The following is a 12,702-nucleotide window of genomic DNA, read 5'->3' on the forward strand; positions in this document are numbered from 1 at the left end:
CATTGCTCATTCTGATGTCTTCATTTGTTTCTTTACATTTTGGGGGAATTGTGTGTATTTTTTATGTTTAGATATTATGGCAATGATGGAGCTAGGAATATAAGCATTTTTGATGCACCTGCGATAACATCTAAAAAATATGTGTAAGTGACCAATAACCTTTAATTTTATTTAGATATATTTTTATTCCGGTCTGTGATTTTCTGTAATCCTATAAATCACCAGTAGGGGTCAGTGTTGTCCTTAAAAGTGATGTCACAACATGACTGACTACAGCAGCACAGCGAACCTGAAGAAATGTAGTCACAAACAAACATTGTGTGTCACCACAGCCCATCAATGCTCAATTACCTCAACTGAGTATCCTTCACAGTAAATTCTGTGAAGTGTGTTCATATCCGGTTGTTGTTGGAATGTGAGAAATATCATGGCACCTAGTAAAAGTTTCCTTTATGCCATAAACCTCAGGAATTCATGTGTTGTATCCAGACCAACAAAAAAAAAGAGTGCCAATTTTTAATAGTCAGTTAAGAACAAATTCTTATTTTAAATGACGGCCTGGGAACAGTGGGTTAACTGCCTGTTCAGGGGCAGATCAACAGATTTGTACCTTGTCAGCTCGGGGATTAGAACTTGCAACCTTTCGGTTACTAGTCCAACACTGTAACCACTAGGCTACCCTGCCTAGTGACAGACACCTGACAGACTGACTACTGCTTTTGACTAGTTGATTTAATGACTGACTTCAATTTGATAGTTTAGGCTACGAGTTGCCACAGCAGACAACGTGTCACTCAGCAAAGAAAAATACATATACCTATTTACTGTGGGTGTGTACTGTCACGTTCTGACCCTAGTTCTTGTGTTATTTTTTGTCTTGTTTGTCTTAGTTGGTCAGGACGTGGGTTGGGTGGGCATTCTATGTTTTGTGTTTCTAGGTTGGTTTTCTGTGTTCGGCCTGGTATGGTTCTCAATCAGAGGCAAGTGTCGTTAGTTGTCTCTGATTGAGAATCATACTTAGGTAGCCTGGGTTTCACTGTTGTTTTGTGGGTGTTTGTTTCCGTGTCTGTGTTTATCGTCACACAGTTTCAGTTTGTTCACGGTTATTGTTTTTGTATTCATCGTGTTCAATATTTGTTTTCTAAATAAACAACCATGGACACTTACCACGCTGCGCATTGGTCCCCCGATCCTTCTCGCTTCTCCTCCTCAGACGAAGAGGAGGAGGAAAACCCTTACATGTACACTGCTTCGATTCTACTGTCTGGGTATGTTATTGACTTTGTCTACTTGTGTAGTATAGCATTAATGGTCATAATGTAATATACTGTATAATCTATCATCTGAACCTGTGGTGTGTAAGATAATGTATAATGTGTTGAGATTGAGAGGCATCAGGAAACCGACAACACAGGGAAAGTTAGTTTGCATCCCAAATGGCACCCTTTTCCCTACATTCCTTTCACATTTCCACAAATTACAAAGTGTTTCCTTTCAAACGATACCAAGAATATGCATATCCTTGCTTCTGGGCTTAAGGTCCAGGCAGTTAGATTTTGGGTATGTCATTTTTGGCAAAAATTGAAAAAAAGGGGCGGATCCTTTTAATGGCCATATACTCTTGTAATCTCCACCTGGCACAGCCAGAAGAGGACTGGCCACCCCTCAGAGCCTGGTTCCTCTCTACCCGGCACAGCCAGAAGAGGACTGGCCACCCCTCAGAGCCTGGTTCCTCTCTACCCAGTACAGCCAGAAGAGGACTGGCCACCCCTCAGAGCCTGGTTCCTCTCCACCCGGCACAGCCAGAAGAGGACTGGTCACCCCTCAGAGCCTGTTTCCTCTCTACCCGGCACAGCCAGAAGAGGACTGGCCACCCCTTAGAGCCTGGTTCCGCTCTAGGTTTCTTCCTAGGTTCCTGCCTTTCTAGTGAGTTTTTCCTAGCCACCGTGTGTGCTTGCTGTTTGGGTTTCTGTATAAACACTTTGTGACATCTGCCGATTGTAAATAGGGCTTTATAAATACATTTGGTTTGATCTTCTATCTAAAGCAAACAAGGAGCAGCTCAGAACATAGCACCAACAAGCTTTCATCTGGGTTGTTATAAATCTGACAAGGTCACATGATTTAATTAATAGACAGGATTCCGTCTAGATTGGGTTTGAGATTGGCAGTGGGATTGGGTCCACTGTCTGTAACTCAGGGACTGAGTAGTGCTGTGGCTCAGACTAAAATCCCTGTCTGTCTGTCTGGTCTGCTGAAGTAACTACACATTCATTCCAAAAACACAGACAGGGTTTGGGCTGTAATCCACTCACAAATATGCAGGGCTGTAGATACATATGAGGACACAGAAGTCCAGACCTCAATTATATTTTCTAGGAACTTAGTCAGGGTCTAAAATGTACTTTTGAGAGTTAGAATTGAAGAATACACACCAAAGTGCAATTTGAAACGTTGTTGTGCATCAGCAGTTAATTTAGTCATGTAGGCTATAAGCTACCCGCACTATATCTGCAAGCTGTTGGCTAGAGCACACGTGTCCATACCAGAGTGGGCGCGCACGTGTCCATACCAGAGTGGGCGCGCACGTGTCCATACCAGAGTGGGCGCGCACGTGTCCATACCAGAGTGGGCGCGCACTTGTCCATACCAGAGCAGTCCATACCAGAGTGGGCGCGCACGTGTCCATACCAGACTGGGCACACGTGTCCATACCAGTCCAGTACCAGAGTGGGCGCGCACGTGTCCATACCAGAGTGGGCGCGCACGTGTCCATACCAGAGTGGGCGCGACGTGTGTGGGCGCGCACGTGTCCATACCAGAGTGGGCGCGCACGTGCAGAGTGGGCGCGCACGTGTCCATACCAGAGTGGGCGCACGTGTCCATACCAGAGTGGGCGCGCACGTGTCCATACCAGAGTGGGCGCGCACGTGTCCATACCAGAGTGGGCGCGCACGTGTCCATACCAGAGTGGGCGCGCACGTGTCCATACCAGAGTGGGCGCGCACGTGTCCATACCAGAGTGGGCGCGCACGTGTCCATACCGTGGGCGCGCACGTGTCCATACCAGAGTGGGCGCGCACGTGTCCATACCAGAGTGGGCGCGCACGTGTCCATACCAGAGTGGGCGCGCACGTGTCCATACCAGAGTGGGCGCGCACGTGTCCATACCAGAGTGGGCGCGCACGTGTCCATACCAGAGTGGGCGCACGTGTCCATACCAGAGTGGGCGCGCACGTGTCCCAGAGTGGGCGCGCACGTGTCCATACCAGAGTGGGCGCGCACGTGTCCATAGTGGGCGCGCACGTGTCCATACCAGAGTGGGCGCGCACGTGTCCATACCAGAGTGGGCGCGCACGTGTCCATACCAGAGTGGGCGCGCACGTGTCCATACCAGAGTGGGCGCGCACGTGTCCATACCAGAGTGGGCGCGCACGTGTCCATACCAGAGTGGGCGCGCACGTGTCCATACCAGAGTGGGCGCGCACGTGTCCATACCAGAGTGGGCGCGCACGTGTCCATACCAGAGTGGGCGCGCACGTGTCCATACCAGAGTGGGCGCGCACGTGTCCATACCAGAGTGGGCGCGCACGTGTCCATACCAGAGTGGGGGCGCACGTGTCCATACCAGAGTGTGGGGCGCACGTGTCCATACCAGAGTGTGGGGGGTGTCCATACCAGAGTGGGCGCACGTGTCCATACCAGTGGGCGCACGTGTCCATACCAGAGTGGGCGCGCACGTGTCCATACCAGAGTGGGCGCGCACGTGTCCATACCAGAGTGGGCGCGCACGTGTCCATACCAGAGTGGGCGCGCACGTGTCCATACCAGAGTGGGCGCGCACGTGTCCATACCAGAGTGGGCGCGCACGTGTCCATACCAGAGTGGGCGCGCACGTGTCCATACCAGAGTGGGCGCGCACGTGTCCATACCAGAGTGGGCGCGCACGTGTCCATACCAGAGTGGGCGCGCACGTGTGTGGGCGCGCACGTGTCCATACCAGAGTGGGCGCCACTGGGGGCACACGTGTCCATACCAGAGCGCACGTGCGCGCACGTGTCCATACCAGAGTGGGCGCGCACGTGTCCATACCAGAGTGGGCGCGCACGTGTCCATACCAGAGTGGGCGCGCACGTGTCCATACCAGAGTGGGCGCGCACGTGTCCATACAGAGTGTCCATACCAGAGTGGCGCGCACGTGTCCATACCAGAGTGGGCGCGCACGTGTCCATACCAGAGTGGGCGCGCACGTGTCCATACCAGAGTGGGCGCGCACGTGTCCATACCAGAGTGGGCGCGCACGTGTCCATACCAGAGTGGGCGCGCACGTGTCCATACCAGAGTGGGCGCGCACGTGTCCATACCAGAGTGGGCGCGCACGTGTCCATACCAGAGTGGGCGCGCACGTGTCCATACCAGAGTGGGCGCGCACGTGTCCATACCAGAGTGGGCGCGCACGTGTCCATACCAGAGTGGGCGCGCACGTGTCCATACCAGAGTGGGCGCACTCGCTATATAGTGCACATTGTTTTTAGTGAGAATATTGTCAGTAGAGTTGAAAATCTGATGGAATCACGTTTAACTTGGATTTTTTATTCGGTATGTGGGAATTGAACAGTAAACTGTGGTTTTATGTGTACTCCATCATCACGCACAGCCTTTATCTGCAACAGGACAATTTGATGAAAATCTGGTGCAAAATGCACATGTTGTTTTATGCATATTTTTTTCCTGAACAAAAATACGAAGGCAACATGCAACAATTTCTAAGACTTTGCTGAGTTACAGTTCATATACAGTTAAAGCAGGGGGACACGTCTGGCACTGCATGATTTGAGTCCCTGGCGGCGTAGTGTGTTACTGATGGTAGGCTTTGTTACTTTGGTCCCAGCTCTCTGCAGGTCATTCACTAGGTTCCCCCGTGTGGTTCTGGGATTTTTGCTCACCGTTCTTGTGATCATTTTGACCCCACGGGGTGAGATCTTGCGTGGAGCCCCAGATCGAGGGAGATTATCAGTGTTCTTGTATGTCTTCCATTTCCTAATAATTGCTCCCACAGTTGATTTCTTCAAACCAAGCTGCTTACCTATTGCAGATTCAGTCTTCCCAGCCTGGTGCAGGTCTACAATTTTGTTTCTGGTGTCCTTTGACAGCTCTTTGGTCTTGGCCATAGTGGAGTTTGGAGTGTGACTGTTTGAGGTTGTGGACAGGTGTCTTTTATACTGATAACAAGTTCAAACAGGTGCCATTAATACAGGTAACGAGTGGAGGACAGAGGAGCCTCTTGAAGAAGTTACAGGTCTGTGAGAGCCAGAAATCTTGCTTGTTTGTAGGTGACTAAATACTTATTTTCCACCATAATTTGCAAATAAATTCATTTCAAAATCCTACAATGTGATTTTCTGGATTTTTTTTTCTCGTTTTGTCTGTCATAGTTGAAGTGGACCTATGATGAAAATTACAGGCCTCATCTTTTTAAGTGGGAGAACTTGCACAATTGGTGGCTGACTAAATACTTTTTTGCCCCACTGTATAAGGCAATCAGTCAATTGAAATAAATTGAAATAAATTCATTAGGTCTATACACTGGGGAGCCAGTCCCAGCCATTCACACACACCACACAAAAGGGACAGAAATATTCCACAGCACCATGCCCTCCACCCTCAGACGATCACACAGGTGAAGAAGACACATGGAAGTCTTGGGCTGCCACGGTTACACGTGGTCTGCGGTTGTGAGGCCAGTTGTCACGCCCTGGTCTTAGTATTTTGTGTTTTCTTTATTATTTTGGTTTTGTATCATTCGTTATTATCTTTATTAAAGCTGTATCGAAAGCTGTATCGAAATAACCACGCTGCATTTTGGTCCTCTCTTTCATCGGAAGAAAACCTTAACACCAGTTGGACATACTGCCAAATTCTCTAAAGTAACATTGGAGGCGGCTTATGGTAGAGAAATGAACATTCAATTCCCTGACAATAGCTCTGGTGGACATTCCTTCAGTCAGCATGCAGCATTTTCCCTCAACTTGAGACATCTGTGGCGCACCTGTGTAATGATCATGCTGTTTAATCAGCTTAATATGCCACACCTGTCAGGTGGATGGATTATCTTGACAAAAGTGAAATGCTCACTAACAGGGATGTAAACAAATTTGAGAGAAATAAGCTTTTTGTGCCTAAGGAACATTTCTGGTAGCTCTTATTTCAGCTCATGAAACATGGGACCAACACTTTACATGTTGTGTTTTATATTTATGTTCAGTGCATATTTACGTTAGTCTAGCCAGGGTGAATCAGTGTAGATGTGCCAGGGTGAATCAGTGTAGATGTGCCAGGGTGAATCAGTGTAGATGTGCCAGGGTGAATCAGTGTAGATGTGCCAGGGTGAATCAGTGTAGATGTGCCAGGGTGAATCAGTGTAGATGTGCCAGGGTGAATCAGTGTAGATGTGCCAGGGTGAATCAGTGTAGATGTGCCAGGGTGAATCAGTGTAGATGTGCCAGGGTGAATCAGTGTAGATGTGCCAGGGTGCCAGGGTGAATCAGTGTAGATGTGCCAGGGTGAATCAGTGTAGATGTGGGTGAATCAGTGTAGATGTGCCAGGGTGAATCAGTGTAGATGTGCCAGGGAATGAATCAGTGTAGATGTGCCAGGGTGAATCAGTGTAGATGTAGGGTGATAGTGCCAGGGTGAATCAGTGTAGATGTGCCAGGGTGAATCAGTGTAGATGTGCCAGGGTGAATCAGTGTAGATGTGCCAGGGTGAATCAGTGTAGATGTGCCAGGGTGAATCAGTGTAGATGTGCCAGGGTGAATCAGTGTAGATGTGCCAGGGTGAATCAGTGTAGATGTGCCAGGGTGAATCAGTGTAGATGTGCCAGGGTGAATCAGTGTAGATGTGCCAGGGTGAATCAGTGTAGATGTGCCAGGGTGAATCAGTGTAGATGTGCCAGGGTGAATCAGTGTAGATGTGCCAGGGTGAATCAGTGTAGATGTGCCAGGGTGAATCAGTGTAGATGTGCCAGGGTGAATCAGTGTAGATGTGCCAGGGTGAATCAGTGTAGATGTGCCAGGGTGAATCAGTGTAGATGTGCCAGGGTGAATCAGTGTAGATGTGCCAGGGTGAATCAGTGTAGATGTGCCAGGGTGAATCAGTGTAGATGTGCCAGGGTGAATCAGTGTAGATGTGCCAGGGTGAATCAGTGTAGATGTGCCAGGGTGAATCAGTGTAGATGTGCCAGGGTGAATCAGTGTAGATGTGCCAGGGTGAATCAGTAGATGTGCCAGGGTGAATCAGTGTAGATGTGCCAGGGTGAATCAGTGTAGATGTGCCAGGGTGAATCAGTGTAGATGTGCCAGGGTGAATCAGTGTAGATGTGCCAGGGTGAATCAGTGTAGATGTGCCAGGGTGAATCAGTGTAGATGTGCCAGGGTGAATCAGTGTAGATGTGCCAGGGTGAATCAGTGTAGATGTGCCAGGGTGAATCAGTGTAGATGTGCCAGGGTGAATCAGTGTAGATGTGCCAGGGTGAATCAGTGTAGATGTGCCAGGGTGAATCAGTGTAGATGTGCCAGGGTGAATCAGTGTAGATGTGCCAGGGTGAATCAGTGTAGATGCCAGGGTGAATCAGTGTAGATGTGCCAGTGTAGATGTGCCAGGGTGAATCAGTGTAGATGTGCCAGGGTGAATCAGTGTAGATGTGCCAGGGTGAATCAGTGTAGATGTGCCAGGGTGAATCAGTGTAGATGTGCCAGGGTGAATCAGTGTAGATGTGCCAGGGTGAATCAGTGTAGATGTGCCAGGGTGAATCAGTGTAGATGTGCCAGGGTGAATCAGTGTAGATGTGCCAGGGTGAATCAGTGTAGATGTGCCAGGGTGAATCAGTGTAGATGTGCCAGGGTGAATCAGTGTAGATGTGCCAGGGTGAATCAGTGTAGATGTGCCAGGGTGAATCAGTGTAGACGTGCCAGGGTGAATCAGTGTAGACGTGCCAGGGTGAATCAGTGTAGACGTGCCAGGGTGAATCAGTGTAGACGTGCCAGGGTGTAGTGTTCATGGCCTAATTACCAACCAGGGCACCCACTCATTTTGTTAGTTCCTCTCACTCAGATATCACAGTAACATGGCATAAGACCGACCTGAGGTGAATGAAGCTACAGCAACCAGCGTTTTAATGGCTGGTGTAAATTTTGCTTGTTTTTGCTGTTCTCCAAATTGCATTTTAGAGTTTTTAAATTGTATAGTAATGCAGTAGATGAGCTTCAACTTTCTTCTTGGACATATGTGTGGGGAAGGTTACCCCCTCCCCTCAGGACCCCCCTCCCTCAGGCCTATACTGATGAGAGATGCATTTACATTGTCTACTGGTCTGTTGTAAAAAATAAAAATAAAGATTATGACAATTCTGATGTTATGACAAATGTTTAGATTTTAGTCATTGAATGTGTTTTCAGCTCATATGTTTTGTTTATGTTTGTCTATTTTCCGAATTGCGAGAATGAGAGGGGGAAACCCATTATGATGACGTTGCACAGGGAAACCCATTATGATGACGTTGCACAGGGAAACCCATTATGATGACGTTGCACAGGGAAACCCATTATGATGACGTTGCACAGGGAAACCCATTATGATGACGTTGCACAGGGAAACCCATTATGATGACGTTGCACAGGAAACCCATTATGATGACGTTGCACAGGGAAACCCATTATGATGACGTTGCCAGGGAAACCCATTATGATGACGTTGCACAGGGAAACCCATTATGATGACGTTGCACAGGAAACCCATTATGATGACATTGCACAGGAAACCCATTATGATGACGTTGCACAGGGAAACCCATTATGATGACGTTGCACAGGGAAACCCATTATGATGACGTTGCACAGGGAAACCCATTATGATGACGTTGCACAGGGAAACCCATTATGATGACGTTGCACAGGGAAACCCATTATGATGACGTTGCAAAGGGAAACCCATTATGATGACGTTGCAGGGAAACCCATTATGATGACGGAAACCCATTATGATGACGTTGCACAGGGAAACCCATTATGATGACGTTGCACAGGGAAACCCATTATGATGACGTTGCACAGGGAAACCCATTATGATGACGTTGCACAGGGAAACCCATTATGATGACGTTGCACAGGGAAACCCATTATGATGACGTTGCACAGGGAAACCCATTATGATGACGTTGCACAGGGAAGGGGAACCCATTATGATGACGTTGCACAGGGAAACCCATTATGATGACGTTGCACAGGGAAACCCATTATGATGACGTTGCACAGGGAAACCCATTATGATGACGTTGCACAGGGAAACCCATTATGATGACGTTGCACAGGGAAACCCATTATGATGGCGTTGCACAGGGAAACCCATTATGATGACGTTGCACAGGGAAACCCATTATGATGACGTTGCACAGGGAAACCCATTATGATGACGTTGCACAGGGAAACCCATTATGATGACGTTGCACAGGGAAACCCATTATGATGACGTTGCACAGGGAAACCCATTATGATGACGTTGCACAGGGAAACCCATTATGATGAGGTTGCACAGGGAAACCCATTATGATGACGTTGCACAGGAAACCCATTATGATGACCCGTTGCACAGGGAAACCCATTATGATGACGTTGCACAGGGAAACCCATTATGATGACGTTGCACAGGGAAACCCATTATGATGACGTTGCACAGGGAAACCCATTATGATGACGTTGCACAGGGAAACCCATTATGATGACGTTGCACAGGGAAACCCATTATGATGACGTTGCACAGGGAAACCCATTATGATGACGTTGCAAAGGGAAACCCATTATGATGACGTTGCAAAGGGAAACCCATTATGATGACGTTGCAAAGGGAAACCCATTATGATGACGTTGCACAGGGAAACCCATTATGATGACGTTGCACAGGGAAACCCATTATGATGACGTTGCACAGGGAAACCCATTATGATGACGTTGCACAGGGAAACCCATAAAGAACATTTATATTTGAACAAAACTATCTGCACATTGAAAACACGCATCAAAAAAAAATCTGAAGAAGTAAAAATCTCTGGTCATTGTGTTTCATGTAACCTATTTTCTCTGGCGCAGTTCTCCCTCCGTCTGTCTGTGTCTGTGCGCCGAGGCTATCATTTTGATCTCGTAACCTATCACCCAGATCTGCCCTTGTGCAGTCTGATATCTCGCGCTGTGGCCAGCTGTCGCTCTCCGCACTGCCCCACCATACGCGCGCACGTCGCCACAGCCGCACAGAGCGCATCCTGCAATCCGTTCCCCATCCAGTTACCCTTCCACTGGTGGTCAAGGCAGACCCGGTGGAGACGCCTACTTTCATTCACTCTCCAAACTGGACACAAGAATCTCGATCGCTCTAACGGTAAATATCATCATGTTGTATTATTAAATAGGATAGTAGTAATGTTTAGAAAATATTAATAACGTTAGTGATGGGTTTGCTTTTTTTATACATGTTTGGGCATGTTTGTAATGAGGGGGATTTCCAAATCGTTCTGGGTTGCCGGGTAGGATAGATGTTTTAATTGAGTTAATCGGTGTTGTTTTGAGATTTCCCTATTTTCTTTTCACTATTACAACACATGACTTCGGACTAATACGAAAATGGCAATATTCTCAGGGAAATTATACTACTTTTTATTCAACATTAAGCGGATATGACTATTATCCCATCACCATCTCCAACGCTCCGGCCGAAACTCGTGTCCGAACACGTTGTCAGAAAGGGGTGTGTAGCCTGGAAAGAAGCTCTCAGCCAATGAGCGCCCGTCTCCTCCACAGTAGGGCTGTTTACTAGTGGATGTGAGCGCCTATTGGACTAGACGACTATACCTCCAGGGTCTTTACTTGCCTATCGGCACAGTCTCCAAATAATGCAGTTTAAAACAAGTCTATGTTTTAAAATCATAAACGTTAGGTTAAACAGAAATAGGATATTATGCTCCACTAAAAGCCACTCAGGAGTCCACACACACTGCACACTTGCTACCTCTCGGTCAGTCAGACAGAGAGGGGTGTGTGATCTTAGAAAAACAACACTCTCGGTACAGGATGATGTCATTGGTTGTGTGGTTGACTTTTAGGAATTTTCGCAACATCACTCCTTTGTTAGATGGAAACTGTAATTACACATGCAGGTGCCGATAAACATGTAATTACCAGTATTGATTGAAGTAAAACATTTTGTGCTGTGATTTACATTCCAAAACATTACATAATATTTATATGCACACAAAAAAAAAACATTATTTGCTGCTTTCCTTCCAATGAAGAGATGGCTTTTATTTTATGGTTCTAGAATAGCATAACTTTTATTTTATGGTTCTAGAATATAGCATAACTTTTATTTTATGGTTCTAGAATAGCATAACTTTTGTTCTATGGTTCTAGAATAGCAACTTTTTTTATGGTTCTAGAATAGCATAACTTTTATTTTATGGTTCTAGAATAGCATAACTTTTGTTCTATGGTTCTAGAATAGCATAACTTTTATTCTAATAGAACTTCATGATGTATCTTAGATTGTATTTATTTTTTATTCTGAGCTCCTCCAGCCTCTACCAGCAGCAGCACCATGGCAACCAAGAGACCAGAGGACAGGATCTCTTCTTCAGGACCACAGTCATGTCCCTCTACAGCAGTAAGACCCACAGACCCCAGGCAGCCTGGGGCAGAGACACAGGAGACACTGGTAAGTGGACCCATACAAGCAGAGATAGGAAGAAGGAATCAATCATTCAATGTCAATATTTTGTGGGTATCTAAAAGTATTGTCACAGTTTTACTGTACAGGTGTCATTGTCTCAACTGTGCCTCCATCTCTGCATCTCGCCCATATCTTATCAGTGTTGCACCTCTGTCCCTGTGTCTGTCTGCAGGTGTACATGCAGTGCTGTGGGCAGGAAGTCCCTAATAAGACAGAGAGGAACGGTCATAGGAAAATCATGGATAGGAACCATCAGGGCCCAGTCTTCGTGCCCCAGGGGAGAACTGAGAGGGTCTGGACCCACCCCCCGGCTCCCCAGCAGACTACAACTTCCACAATACCCTCCTGCCCTGTGTCTGCCCCTTACAGGTAGGCTCTCTAGCTGTGGGCATCCTTCAGCCAAAAGCTGTTCTTCATCTTGTCACACGACCTTACAACATCAACTGTTATCTTGGTACTCCTCAACGGAGTCTCCGTTCTTCATCTTGTCACACGACCTTACAACATCAACTGTTATCTTGGTACTCCTCAACGGAGTCTCCGTTCTTCATCATGTCACACGACCTCACAACATCAACTGTTATCTTGGTACTCCTCAACGGAGTCTTCGTTCTTAATCTGCTCCTCTTCTTTAAGTTGTCTGTTCAGATGAAGATTGTGATCGTTGCCCCAAGACTAGATCCATCTTGTAATTAATGCCCCCCCCCCCCCTCCTCAGTTTCTGCAGGGTCGGTTTGTGGTTGCTTCAAGATAAATCTATGTTGTAATCACTGTCCCCCCCTCCTCAGTTTCTGGAGCCCAGGGTCGGTGGAGATGGATGAAATCATGGCAGCCATGGTTCTGACCAGTCTGTCCTGCAGCCCTGTGGTCCAGAGTTCTCCTCAGAGTCAGAATGACTCGCTACCAGGTAGGTTAGTCAATAAATCAGAA

General features: G+C 47.3%; 1 pseudogene; it reads left to right on the forward strand.

Moving 5' to 3' along the window:
* The first annotated feature begins 10,281 nt into the window (after positions 1–10,281).
* The window catches only part of LOC123995436, a 16,736-nt pseudogene continuing 14,315 nt past the window's right edge, over positions 10,282–12,702 (forward strand).

This window comes from Oncorhynchus gorbuscha, linkage group LG14 (assembly GCF_021184085.1).
Source record: "Oncorhynchus gorbuscha isolate QuinsamMale2020 ecotype Even-year linkage group LG14, OgorEven_v1.0, whole genome shotgun sequence".
In the NCBI taxonomy this organism is placed as follows: domain Eukaryota; kingdom Metazoa; phylum Chordata; class Actinopteri; order Salmoniformes; family Salmonidae; genus Oncorhynchus; species Oncorhynchus gorbuscha.